A 14,892-nucleotide genomic window follows, 5' to 3' on the forward strand; every position below is an offset into this window, starting at 1 on the left:
AAACTATCCATGAAAGTTGGATGCACCGACATCTGCGTAGACAGATCGTGGACCACTTGTTTCCACTTTCCAGAAGTAAATGGTAAATTTATGCATGTCAACTTCTCACTCCTTGTAAAAATGACGTTTTTCGCCTTCCTCTCCATCGGATCCAACAACAATTTTAGCTGTAGTAGTACTGTTGTTAAAGGCGTCAAAATTTAGATTTTCCATTCACGAAATAAACGGCGAGCTAATGTTTGTTATGGTTGCGTTTTTGTTTCCGGATGTTTATGTTGCCTAACCTGTCTGTTTAAAAATAGTGTCAATGGGTGAAAGTAGCCACATGAAAGATGTGGCATATTGTGTTTACGAATAATAATGTTGCAAAGAATTGGCGGTGCATATGATGTGTCTCAGTTAACTGAAAAAAAGTCGTTGAACGTGACATGAAGAAAACCGATCTATGTGAACCTGTTTTTGTAAGTATAATTTGTTTCCCTGGAACCTGTCGAATCGTGTTGACATTTACCGTCCTGGATTGTAAGAAGCAGAAGGTACCTGACGTTTGTTAGTAGAGTAGCAAATATCAATGAAGAAGGAACAGAGAGACTGTACTTAACGTAAAATGATAAATTCGTCTTTGCAGTCACTAATTTGGCGTATTTCTTGCGATTTATTGTTGATTATCTCCGCAAGTTTTCCTTTTGTAATAACTGTCGCTTGAGCCGATCATTTGAATGCAAGTATTATACATTTGGAAGCAAATGTGATTTGATATGCTGTATTGCGTCGCAGTTTGTTAATTTACTTTCTCGTAGTGGAGTCCCGATACCCGTAATATGGAACAAATAATCTTTATGAAAGCTATTGAAATAGCGTCGGTGCTATTAGATTGAATTAAGTACCTTTAATAACAGCAAAACAATTAAGAACAGCATGGCCGCGCAGATAAAGAGTTTAAGTAATACTTAATGTATCTGTGCCAGCACACATTTTCCACTGTCTCATGTGGTACACGCCATTTCATAACATATAAACATCAAGTAAGTCATTAAACTTTGATCATGTATCTTCTGTTGGGTAATATGTCAATTTTAAGAAAGTTAAAATGTAGAAAGATGGACAAGTGCATAGCACCAGTGCCAATTACAGTTGAAATTACTTTTATTTAAAATGAGATGGAACTATCTTTAAGATATTGAGTTTCTACTGATTATTGAAAACTTCTGTTGGATTAATCGCAGAAGACAAAGAGCAGTGCCTAGAAGTACTCCAGCTAATAAATATTCTTATTGCAAGTAGAGTTCAGGTTAGCTACTTCACTTCAGAAGTGCATGGAGTGTGGCTGTTACATATGGCACAGTTACCTCCTCCAAAATTCAAACACAGCTGTCTGTCACTCTGTTTCCTAGCAGACAGCCGTATCTTGTGCACAGGTCCAATGCATGCACATGTACATGTGTTATTTGACAGTTAGGCCTATATGCAGTTATTAATGCACATAAAAATATTCTGTTCCAAAGTGCAAAATATTGTTTTTATTGTCATTATTTTTATGTTTTGTTTTGTGTATTTTATTTATATGTATATATCACTATATTTACAGGCCTATGGGTTGTTACATTTGTCAAGAAAATTTTGCAAAATAATTTTAAATAACCCTCTCTAACTAATTTTTTTTTTAAATTCCTCACCTCTCCATTTCGTAGATCATCACTCAAGAATTTTTACTGACTAAAATGTTCCTACACTGGTTAAGGTGTTGATTTTCTGTTAAAAACAGGCTCCAAATCACCTGGTAATCCTGATGTAGGTATTCTGTGCTTTAATGGACTCAGTTTATAGAAAGACTGTGATGGTGTATTCCAAAAGAAGATGCCTAATCTCCTTCTCTATATTTGCCCTATTCAAGCTTCTGCTCTGTCTCATATGGTATCACTGAGTGAGGTGGCACAATGTTTAACACAGTGGGCATTCTTTCAGAAGGGCCAGATTTGACTCTTTGTCTGAACGTACAGTTGTAGATTTACTGTAGTTTGCTTAAGAGAGGTATTAGGATGTTTCATTTGCATAGAGAAGTGGCCAGTTTTATGCTGCACTCTTATCTAGTTTGAATTTTTTCTTCATGTGTACTAACATTGTTACTGTTGAGACACTGAATCCTAATCTCCCTGCCTCTTTCATCCTTTCAGACCATCATGCATATCGTATAACATGGTAAAGATAAAAACGAAACAAAAATCATTCATCCTGTTGTTATCTTTGCATACCAATGTACCAAACAACCAAAATTGCAGAAATGTTGAGTTATGTACAGGCACACAGAAAAGAGAATAAAAACTTTGCTAGCTCTGAGCACCTTCATTGTGCTGGCTCAAAATTAGATTTCCTGTGCCATATCCTCACACACCACTACTCCTCCTATAGCTCCCTAGAATAAAATGCAAAGGAGTGCCCCCCTCCCCCCTCGTCACCCATTATCAAACTGGACTGAATAACTGAACCACATACTTCATGAGGGCTTTGATTATCCATCATCATGTGCAGAAATGATGTACCCAAAATGCGTGCCTTCCCTCGATGGTATTCTGTTGCCCACCCAAGCTACACAACATCCTGGTCCACACTTATGCCACTCCCAGTCTCAACCCCACACCACAGGGGTCACATCCGTGAGCAACACCCAGGTGCAAGACCTGCCTGGTTCGCCCACCTAGCACATCCTGATCCAATCCTGTCACAGGCTTGTCCTGTTCATAAGAGGCAGGGTCAAATGTGAAAGCAGCCATGTCATATACCAGCTCTGCTGCAATCACTACACAGCGTTTTATGTGGGCATGACCACCAACCAGCTCTTCCCAGCAATTAATTGCCACTTCCAAATGTGGGCAAGAAAGTAGTTGACCAGCCATTGGTGGAACCTGCAGCTGAGCACAACACGCTTGAGTTCACTGGCTGCTTTATAGCCCTTGCCATCTGGATCCTTCCTCTCAACATGAGCTTTTCTGAAGTACGTAGATGAAAGTTATTCTTGCGACACATAATTTTTTCTGTAAACCTCCTGTCCTCAATCTCTCCCAACCCATTCTTCGCCACACGTTACTCATTTCTGTTTCCTCTATCCTGTCATTCACTCCCAGTCCACACCTCCACATCATCTGCATTGTGTTCCACACCTCACCAGCTCTGGTATCCATCTGAGAAACACCTGGGCTGTGCACTTGCTACCCCTCCCTCCTGCATTCCAAGCCTGCACTCCTACTGCCTCCTTTCAAGATGCTAACTACCCTGCCTCTGCCTCAACCTTACCCCCTGTATCACTATACCTACAGTCAGTTATTCCTCTGCAAGCACCTGCGGGCTTCTTATAGGCACGTCTTAGGCTATGGATCGCACTACTCTTTCCGTAATTATTGGGCCACGGTCTCATCCCGACTGGCTTTGAAATGGTTAGAACTGGTTACTGAAGCAGGTGTATTACTTCTTCAGTTCCAATGGCATCACCTCTTGGTCTCCTGTGCAGTCGCCATTCAACAGTTCCTTGATCATCCAATGTATACCATTGCTTTTGCATGCGAGGGCCACTGACCTCTTGGTAACTACCCATGGGTGAGGTTAGCAGTTGGAATCCCCTTGCAGCACTCTGCTAGGATCTCTGGCTCTCCTCCCTGGAATGTGCTCCCCATTTTCTTGTGCACTGCCCCCTGGTTGGTACCGACACCACAAGTTAGGACCTAGGTGCCCCCATGACCTTTCAATGTCTTATTACATTCAGTTCTTCAGCAGTTTCAGGGTTTTACCCTGTTGTACACTGATGGCTCTAAAACTGTGGATAGGACAGAATATGCATTTTCATCCATTTATCTTACCTTTGGGATGGGGTGGTTGGGGCATCTCCTGCTGCCTGCTGGGTCTGGGGAAGCCCCTACTTTACCTCCTTGACCAGCTCACTCTTAGCCCTCTCTTACTCTGTTTTAATTGCTTTTATGTGGCACCCTGGTTTCTATTTTAGAGATTTCTGTTGAACAGTGGGTGCCCTCTAACAGTTGACTATGCTGGAGCAGGGGTGGAACAGCTGTGGGGGCGGGTCTACCGTCATGTTCAGAGCCCAGGAGACCCCCCCCCCCCCCAAGCTGCTGCCGTACCTATTTCTCTCTTCTTGTTTTTATTATTGACAGTCCAACTAATGTCCATTACATTTTTAGCTTTCTCGCTGTTTCTACTCGAATCTGCCAGCTTGAAGACAGTTTTTGCTCTTTAACTGTCTTCCACCTTCACCAGGTTGATGGAGGTTGGATGCAGGCTGGAGCTTTTCTTGGTATTGTATGAGCCCTGGGAGACCCCTCATGCAGTCTGGTCTCCACTTCTGGCCCAGTCCACATGTTTCTCTGTAAATTCTTTCTCAGCTCTGGCATCAGTATTGTCTTCACTGCCTCAATCTTACCGCTCCTAGGTACTTTCATGATCAAAACACATACTTTACAGACATCACTAATTCTCAATGAACTATGCCCTTAACCCCCAACCAACAAACCTACCAATACCTCTTTAGTCCACATGGTACAGTGACTAGTTAGAAATGTCTTTGCAACAATAGTTGTCATTCTCCACACAATACCTTCTTTATGAGACACTAGGGGTGTTATGTACTTCCCACAAGCAATTTGAATCACATAGGAAATCAAATTTCAAAATGTTCCCTTCCTTAAATTTCTTCATTAAATTCCATTGTCCCAACTTTTCTTCTTCTTCTTCTCCTCCTCCTCCTCCTCCTCCTCCTCCTCCTCTTCCCCCATTTTAATCCATATATGAATTAGTACTCACATCTGTTATGTATTGGCACTATTATACGTTAGATATGTTTACAAAATTCTAACTTTGTAAAAAAAATTTTTTTTTTCTTCAGTGAATCGTACATCTTAGGTAACCCCCAAAAATGACTTAGCCTATATACTGATTATGTCCTGTTCTATTCATACTATTCACATGAAAACCTCATTCATGCCCTGAATTCATAACAGTGTAGTTTAAATTGAAGAAGATGGTGAACGAGCTCATAGAATACATGAAGGGAAGTGATATACTTCATATGAATAGTAGATAGTATCTGAAGGAGAAAGCAAGGATACCTCAGAAAAGATGTTAAGAGAGCAAAACAAAAGCACCCCATTAAAAACAATGCATGGAGGCTAGCAACCTGTGATCAGGGACTAAATGACGTGAATGGTTTAGAGATATTCCCTAGAAGTGCAGCAGCAGAAAATTTGAATTCCGCTTGTGTCCAGTTGTATCATGATACAAATCCAGATATGTCCTGAGAAAAACAAAGCTCTGAAGATCATCATAAATTTTAACACTAGAAAAGATAAAATAACCTCACTTCCTGATTAAAATTCTTACACAAACCATGTGCCTAGCCATATTATGATAGCTTGCATATCTACATCTACATCCATACTCCGCAAGCCACCTGACGGTGTGTGGCGGAGGGTACTTTGAGTACCTCTATCGGTTCTCCCTTCTATTCCAGTATTATTCATGGAAAGAAGGATTGTCGGTATGCTTCTGTGTGGGCTCTAATCTCTGATTTTATCCTCATGGTCTCTTCATGAAATACACATAGGAGGGAGCAATATACTGCTTGACTCTTCGGTGAAGGTATGTTCTCGAAACTTACAAAAGCCCGTACTGAGCTACCTGCAGAGTCTTCCACTGGAGTTTATCTATCATCTCCGTAACGCTTTCACGATTACTAAATGATCCTGTAATGAACCACACTGCTCTCCGTTGGATCTTCTCTCTCTCTTCTATCAACCCTGCCATGGGTACGGATCCCACACTGCTAAGCAGTATTCAAGCAGTGGGCGAACAAGCGTACTGTAACCTACTTCCTTTGTTTTCGGATTGCATTTCCTCAGGATTCTTCCAATGAATCTCGGTCTAGCACCTGCTTTACCAACGATCAACTTTATATGATCATTCCATTTTAAATCACCCCTAATGCGTACTCCCAGATAATTTATGGAATTAACTGCTTCCAGTTGCTGACCTGCTATATTTTAGCTAAATGATAAGGGATCTTTCTTTCTTTGTATTCGCAGCACATTACACTTGTCTACATTGAGATTCAATTGCCATTCCCTGCACCATGCGTCAATTTGCTGCAGATCCTCCTGCATTTCAGTACAATTTTCCATTGTTACAACCTCTCGATACATCACAGCATCATCTGCAAAAAGCCTCAGTGAACTTCCGATGTCATCCACAAGGTCATTTATGTATATTGTGAATAGCAATGGTCCTATCACATTCCCCTGCAGCACACCTAAAATCACTCTTACTTCGGAAGACTTCTCTCCATTGAGAATGGAGAAACTCTTCAATCCAATCACACAATTGGTCTGATAGTCCGTATGCTCTTACTTTGTTCATTAAACGACTGTGGGGAATTGTATTGAACACCTTGTGGAAGTCAATAAACACTGCATCTACCTGGGAACCCGTGTCTATGGCCCTCTGAGTCTCGTGGACAAATAGTGCGAGCTGGGTTTCACACGACCGTCTTTTTCGAAACCCATGCTGATTCGTACAGAGTAGGTTTCTAGTCTCCAGAAAAGTCATTATACTTGAACATAATACGTATTCAAAAATTCTACAACTGATGGACGTTAGAGATATAGGTCTATAGTTCTGCACATCTGTTCGATGTCCCTTCTTGAAAACGGTGATGACCTGTGCCCTTTTCCAATCCTTTGGAATGCTACGCTCTTCTAGAGACCTACGGTACACCGCTGCAAGAAGGGGGGCAAGTTCCTTCGCGTACTCTGTGTAAAATCGAACTGGTATCCCATCAGGTGCAGCGGCCTTTCCTCTTTTGAGCGATTTTAATTGTTTCTCTATCCCTCTGTCGTCTATTTCGATATCTACCATTCTGTCATCTGTGCGACAATCTAGAGAAGGAACTACGAGATGCATTCAAGTTCTAAGGCCTCCGATTTTTTTTCTAATTAACTACTCACCCGAAATCGATGAAACTAGCATTACTTCTCGACGTAATCGCCCTGCAGACATACACATTTTTCACAACGCTGACGCCATGATTCCATGGCAGCGGCGAAGACTTCTTTAGGAGTCTGTTTTGACCACTGGAAAATCGCTGAGGCAATAGCAGCACGGCTGGTGAATGTGCGGCCACGGAGAGTGTCTTTTATTGTTGGAAAAAGCCATAAGTCACTAGGAGCCAGGTCAGGTGAGTAGGGAGCATGAGGAATCACTTCAAAGTTGTTATCACGAAGAAACTGTTGCGTAACGTTAGCTCGATGTGTCTTGGTGAAACAGCACACGTGCAGCCCTTCCCGGACGTTTTTGTTGAAGTGCAGGAAGGAATTTGTTCTTCAAAACATTTTCATAGGATGCACCTGTTACCGTAGTGCCCTTTGAAACGCAGTGGGTAAGGATTATGCCCTCGCTGTCCCAGAACACGGACACCATCATTTTTTCAGCACTGGCGGTTACCCGAAATTTTTTTGGTGGCGCTGAATCTGTGTGCTTCCATTGAGTTGACTGGCACTGTGTTTCTGGATTGAAAAGTGGCATCCACGTCTCATCCATTGTCTCAACCGACGAAAAGAAAGTCCCATTCATGCTGTCGTTGCACGTCAACATTGCTTGGCAACGTGCCACACGGGCAGCCATGTGGTTGTCCGTCAGCATTCGTGGCATCCACCTGGATGACACTTTTCGCATTTTCAGGTCGTCATGCAGGATTGTGTGCACAGAACCCACAGAAATACCAACTCTGGAGGCGATCTGTTCAACAGTCATTCGGCGATCCCCCAAAACAATTCTCTCCACTTTCTCGATCATGTCATAATACCGGCTTGTGCGAGCCCGAGGTTGTTTCGGTTTGTTGTCACACGATGTTCTGCCTTCATTAAACTGTCGCACCCACGAACGCACTTTCGACACATCCATAACTCCATCACCACATGTCTCCTTCAACTGTTGATGAATTTCAATTAGTTTCACACCACGCAAATTCAGAAAATGAATGATTGCACGCTGTTCAAGTAAGGAAAATGTCGCCATTTTAAGTATTTAAAACAGTTCTCATTCTCGCCGCTGGCGGTAAAATTCCATCTGCTGTACGGTGCTGCCATCTCTGGGACGTATTGACAATGAACGCGGCCTCATTTTAATACAATGCGCATGTTTCTATCTCTTTCCAGTCCGGAGAAAAAAAAATCGGAGGCCTTAGAACTTGAATGCACCTCGTACAGTGCGGTCTTCCTCTGTGAAACAGCTTCGGAAAAAGACATTTAGTATTTCGGCCTTTAGTCTGTCATCCTCTGTTTCAGTACCATTTTGGTCACAGAGTGTCTGGACATTTTGTTTTGATCCACCTACCGCTTTGACATAAGACCAAAATTTCTTAGGATTTTCTGCCAAGTCAGTACATAGAACTTTACTTTCAAATTCATTGAACGCCTCTCGCATAGCCCTCCTCACACTACATTTCGCTTTGCGTAATTTTTGTTTGTCTGCAAGGCTTTGCCTGTGTTTATGTTTGCTGTGAAGTTCCCTTTGCTTCTGCAGCAGTTTTCTAACTCGGTTGTTGTACCACGGTGGCTCTTTTCCATCTCTTACAATCTTGCTTGGCACGTACTCATCTAACACATATTGTACGATGGTTTTGAACTTTGTCCACTGGTCGTCAACACTATCTGTACTTGAGACAAAGCTTTTGTGTTGAGTCGTCAGGTACTCTGTAATTTGCTTTTTGTCACTTTTGCTAAACAGAAAAATCTTCCTACCTTTTTTAATATTTCTATTTACAGCTGAAATCATTGATGCAGTAAACGCTTTATGATCGCTGATTCCCTGTTCTGCGTTAACTGTTTCAAATAGTTCGGGTCTGTTTGTCACCTGAAGGTCTAATATGTTATCGCCATGAGTCGGTTCTCTAACTGCTCAAGGTAGTTTCCAGAAAAAGCACTTTAAAAAATTTCACTGGATTCTTTGTCCCTGCCACCCGTTATGAACGTTTGAGTCTCCCAGTTTATATCCGGCAAATTAAAATCTCCACCCAGAAGTATAACGTGGTGGGGAAATCTACTTGAAATATTTTCCAAATTATCCTTCAGGTGCTCAGCCACAACAGCTGCTGAGCCAGGGGGCCTATAGAGACATCCAATTACCATGTCTGAGCCTGCTTTAACCGTGACCTTCACCCAAATTATTTCACATTTCGGATCTCCGTCAATTTCCTTCGATACTGTTGCACTTCTTACCGCTATAAACACGCCTCCCCCTTCACTGTCCAGCCTGTCTCTGGGTATACATTCCAATCTGAGTTTAGGATTTCATTACTGTTTACGTCTAGTTTCAGCCAACTTTCTGTCCTTAGTACTATATGGGCATTTTGACCGTTTATTAATGAGAGCAGTCCTGGGACCTTTCTATAGATGCTCCTGCAGTTAACTATTAGCACATTAATATTGTTATTCCCTGTTGCATTTTGCCTACTCCTACCTTGCCGCGTTTCTGGAGTCATCTTGTCGGGTCTAGGGAGGGAATTCTCTGATCTAAAAAACCCACATGTGGACTCCACACGTACTCCGCTACCGTTGTAGCTGCTTCCGGTGTGTAGTGCACACCTGACCTATTCAGGGGGACCCTACATTTCTCCACCCAATAGCAGAGGTCGAGAAATTTGCACCCTAGATCTCCGCAGAATCGTCATAGCCTCTGCTTTAAGCCTTCTACTCGGCTCCATACCAGGTGACCGCGATTGGTTCTGGGTACGATACTACAAATAGTTAGCTCAGATTCCACCCCGCGATCGAGGCTTTCCACCTTCACCAATTCCGCCAACCGCCTGTACGAACTGAGGATGACCTCTGAACCCAGACGGCAGGAGTCATTGGTGCCGACATAAGCCACGATTTGCAGTCGGGTGCACCCAGTGCTCTCTATCGCCGCCAGCAGGGCCTCCTCCACATCTCGGATGAGACCCCCCCGGCAAGCAGACAGAGTGAACACTGGCCTTCTTCCCCGACCTTTCCGCTATTTCCCTAAGGGGCTCCATCACCCGCCTAACATTGGAGCTCCCAATAACTAATAAACCCCTCCCCCCGTGTGCCTGCTCGGACCTTGCTGAAGGAGCGGCCACATGTCCACTCACAGGCAGAGCAGGCGATGCCACACGGCCAGCCTCCACATTGACCCTCCGCCTCGTGTGCCGTGAACGCCGCTGAACCCACCACTCCCCTTGGGGAGAGGGCGGTCCAACCGCGCCTGGCACCCGCGAAGATGTCTCGACAGCAGGGACAGTGGGTGAAGCAGGTAACCCCTGGGATGTACCATGCGACGCACCAGACTCCCCACTGCCGCTACACTCCGAGGCAGCAGCCTGACGACGGCTGACGGTGACCATCAACACAGTGTTACAGATAGCTATACGTTTTGGGGTATCTGCAGAGGGGCCAGACTAGCATATAGTTTGCGAAGAGAGGCAGCATCCTTTTCAGTAGTTGTAGAGGCGACAACAGTCTGAATGATTGATTGGTCTGCCCTTGAACATTAGGCACCATAGCTTGCTATTTTGGTAGTGTGAATGGCTGGAAGCTTGAGGAAAGTACAGTTATTATACTTTATGGGGACGTACGGCTCTAATGTATGGTTTAATGATGCTAGCATCTTCTTGAGTAAAATATTCTGGAGGTAAAACAGTCACCCATTTGGATCTCCGGGCGGTGGTTACTCCGGAGGATGTTGTCATTGGGAAAAACAAACCTGGTATTCTGTGGCTTGAAGCTTGGAACATTAGATCCCTTGGTTGTGTTGGTGGGTTAAAGAATAAGAAAAGGGAAATGGTTGGGTTGAAGTTAGTTCTATTGGTAGTTAGTAAAATATCATGATAGGAAGAGAGGGACTTGGGGGTCAGTTGGTTGCAGGGTTATTGATACAAAATCAAATAGAAATAATGCAGGAATGGGCCTAGTGATGAGTAAGAAAAAAGAAGTGAGAGTAAGCTACTATGAACAGGACAGTGATCACATTATCATAGCCAAGATAGACACAAAGCCAACACTGACTACAGTAGGTCAGTTTCATGTTCCACGGATCATCTGTCTGATAAAGTGCAATGATGTGGATGAAGTCATTTTACATTCACATCACAAATGAATGTGCAAATATCACTATTACTTTCTTTTATATAGAAAATATACAGATAGTAATTCTGACCCATCACATTTTACACATTAGAATAACAGAAATTCTTTCACGGAATAGAGGGTGTTGTCAAGGATAAACTTACTAAGTATGTTTTCAAATTTTACTTTACTTTGCTGTCTGTCAGACATTTTATGTCACTGGGTAAGTTATCAAAGATTTTAGTTGCAGCATTTTGCACCCATTTTTGTGCTAAAGACAACCTTAATATGGAGTAATGAATGTCAGTTTTCCATCTGGTGTTGTAATTATGTGCGTCATTGTTCCTTTTGGACTTCCGTGGGTTATTTACAACAAATTTCAGGAGAGAATAAATATACTGTGAAGCAGTAACTCCTTAAACAGATATCTAAAAGATTAGCATGGGTGAGGAATACATATTATTCTTATGACATATTTCTGAGCTATAAAGACTTTGTTTCTTTAAGATGAGTTGTCTCGGAACATTATTTCATGTGACATCATTGAATGAGAATATGCAAAATATGTCAGCGTACTGATTTATTTCTTCCCAAGATTTGCAATGATTCTAAGTGTAATTGTGGTGGAACTAAGTTGTTTTAGGAGTTACAAAGTGTGCTTTTTTCAGTTTAAATTTTCATTAATAGGGACGCCTAAGAATTTTTAAATTTCCGTCTTATTTATTATTTCCTCACCATGTATTACACGTACCATTGGTGTGGTACCCCCGGTTGTGCAGAACTGAATATCTTGTGTCTTTTTAAAATTGAGGATGTGACTATTTGCTGAAAAACAGTCAGTGATTCTTTGAAGAACATTGTTTACCATTTCTTCTCTTTCTGTATGCGTGTGTGGATTGTTTACAATACTAGTGTCATCTGTAAAAATAACTAATTCTCTTGTTGTATATTAGGCAGAGGATCATTTTTGAGTAACAGAAGAATGTCCCTAGACTACATTGATTGCTTTACTAAGTACAACTTAGTTATGACGTTATTAGTTAGTTGGCTGCACCATCAGTCCCACAAAACTTAATTTTATCTTGAACAATAATGTGATTACCAATACGTGCTATTTTGATGTGCCAACTAGCTTTACAAACTATAAAAAATATTGTAAAATGTGTGATAAAGTGAAAGAAATTGTTTGGATTGTAATGAGGATGCAGTTTGAATTGTGGTGGGGGACTGGAATTCAGTAATAGGAAAAGGAAGAGAAGGCACAGTAGCAGGAGCACATGCACTGGAAGGGAGTGGGGGTGGTGAAAGCAGAATCCACCTGGAAGAATTTTTCTCAGAACATAAATTAATCATTATTTACACTTGTTTTAAGAATCAAGAAAGACGGTTTTATAGGCGGAACAGACTGGAGACACCAAAAGTTTTAAGGTGTATTATGTAATGGTAAGAAAGAGATATTGAAATCAGATTTTAAAGTACAAAACATTTTGAGGGTCTAATGTGGACTGTGATCATAATTTATTGGGTGCAAACTAAAGAAATTGCTGGAAAGTAAGAAATTAAGGAGATGGGTCTTGGATAAGTTGAAACAACTAGAGGTTGTCGAGTATTTGAAAGGTTGCATTAGACAGACAAATATTGGTGTAAGAAACACATTAGAAGACAAATGGGTTGCTTACAGAAGTGATATAGTGAATGCTGCAAAGCAACAAGGTCAAGAGAGAATACAGAGTACAAATCCTTCAATAACATTCAAGATTTTAAATTTAATTGTCTAAAGAAGAAGAAGAAAAAACAAGTGATGTAAGCAAAAGAGAACATGGAGTCTAAAAATGAGATTGATAGCAGTACAAAAGTATAAAGCAGGAATGGTTGCAGGGGAAATACAAATTGTAGAGGCCTGCATGCCAGTGGGAAAGATAGATGCCACCTATGGGAGAATTAAAGAATCTTTGAGAGAAAGGTAAATTGTCCGCATGAATATCAAGAGCTTAGAAGGCAAGTGAGTACTAAGCAAAGAAGGGAAGTCTAAAAAGTGGAAGGGATATATATTCGAGGGCTATACAAAGGAAATAAACTTGAAGACAATATTACAGAAAGAAAGAGGAAGGTCAATATGAGACTACAAGAAGAATTTGACAGAGTAATATGTAAGTTAACACAAGGAATTCAATGTAAACAACAGTCCCATACCACAACTGATATCATTGAGAGAGCCAACTGTAACAGAACTATTCCAACCAGTGTGCAAGATACATGAGACAGATGGATCTGTGTTGGTAGACCACTTGCCTGCTGAAGGCAAAGGTCCCATATTCGATCCTCAGTCTGGCACATGGTGCCAGATACTGGCTAAGCCATGTATCCACCATATCCTTTCTTCCAAGAGTACCACTCCCCCTCCCCCCAGGGGACTCTCATCACTTTTGTGAGTATATCTTTTGCCACCATGTGTCCCCAGCCCTTGCAGTACAACTTCCCATTCTGTGCTGCAAATTGTATACTGCTATTTGTTTTTCCTCTTTACCTTTCCATTGGATGGTGTTCTTGGTGCCAATTGTGCTTGGATTTGGTCTGAGATTTTGGAAGCTTGCTTTACTCCCATCTGGCTTTCTACAACTTTTCATTTTTAACTGTATGATGCCCATTGTTGATTTGATTTGCTATCTCTTTTCTGAATTTTACAGAAATGTGCATTGTACTGGAAGGTTGTCCAGTGCAACGTATATATTCCCCCTTTTGTTCCTTTCTCTCTTTGTTTTCTTTCGTTCTTGCAAAGGTATTGCACCTAAAACCCAGTATGGTAGCCATTTGTTGTGGGAGGGGGTGGTAGCCCCCTGACCACACAGGTGTTGCACAGTTGGTGACTCATAATGCAAGCCAAGGAGTATGTGTGCATCATGATTGGGATATGGGGACTCCAAGCAATTGTTTACTGGCCAGGTAACTATTGCTGTGGCTAGGTGATGACGATCGGGGGACAAGGGGGGAGAGCACCTGTTTGGAGAGGGTGGTGCCATGGTGAAAGATTTGCCCATGAAGCCAATTAAAATTTCTTCTACTGATGGCCGCGAGGCCCCAGAAGTTACTTCAGATGAGAAGGATTATTACTGTACAGAGAGATATGACATCACGATGTTTTTTTCCCTGGCTGTGCCATGGGATGAGGGGCAAGCAAGATGTCTGGGAGTGAAACCCTTCACCCAGTACTTGGTATGTACTCAGACTGATGGGGATACTTTTACTGCAAGAGAACCATTATTTTCTGTCAAAAACATTTCTGGGAAAAATGTGAAATGATTTGATATTAATTAAAACTTCCTCTGCTGCCCAATATGCAGCTCTTCAGGCATATGATCATCAAGGTCATGTATCTGTGACCCTTGCCTCCACACAAAACTTTGAACATGGTCCAAGGAATCATCTTCCACAGAGATCTTATGCTCCAAAAAGATGAGGAGCTCTGGACTAATCTCCAACAGTGAAGCAGACATTTTATCAGACATGTACAAAAAGGGCCCAAGAATAATCATAAGGATACAGGCACCTATCTCGTTGGCTTTGATGTGAATGTCCTCCCAAGAGAAAGTTAAGATGATAGTGTACAGTTGTGGTGTAAAATGGTATATCCCACCACCTCTGAGCTGCTTCAGATGTTTAAGTGTATGGCATATGCCATCCTCCTACATGGACCCAAAAGGCGGCAACTTTGGACAATCACTCCATGAAAGTAGTCCTTGTAAACATCCATCCA

General features: G+C 42.0%; 1 protein-coding gene across 1 annotated transcript in view; it reads left to right on the forward strand.

The window, feature by feature from the left end:
• Positions 1 to 308: 308 nt before the first annotated feature.
• The window catches only part of LOC124607464 (protein melted), a 272,786-nt gene continuing 258,202 nt past the window's right edge, over positions 309 to 14,892 (forward strand). The window contains exon 1 of the mRNA XM_047139803.1: positions 309 to 461. The gene's annotated coding sequence lies outside the window, so the exon portion shown is untranslated. The remainder of the gene's footprint in view (positions 462 to 14,892) is intronic.

The sequence above is a fragment of the Schistocerca americana genome, chromosome 3, assembly GCF_021461395.2.
Source record: "Schistocerca americana isolate TAMUIC-IGC-003095 chromosome 3, iqSchAmer2.1, whole genome shotgun sequence".
In the NCBI taxonomy this organism is placed as follows: Eukaryota; Metazoa; Arthropoda; class Insecta; order Orthoptera; family Acrididae; genus Schistocerca; species Schistocerca americana.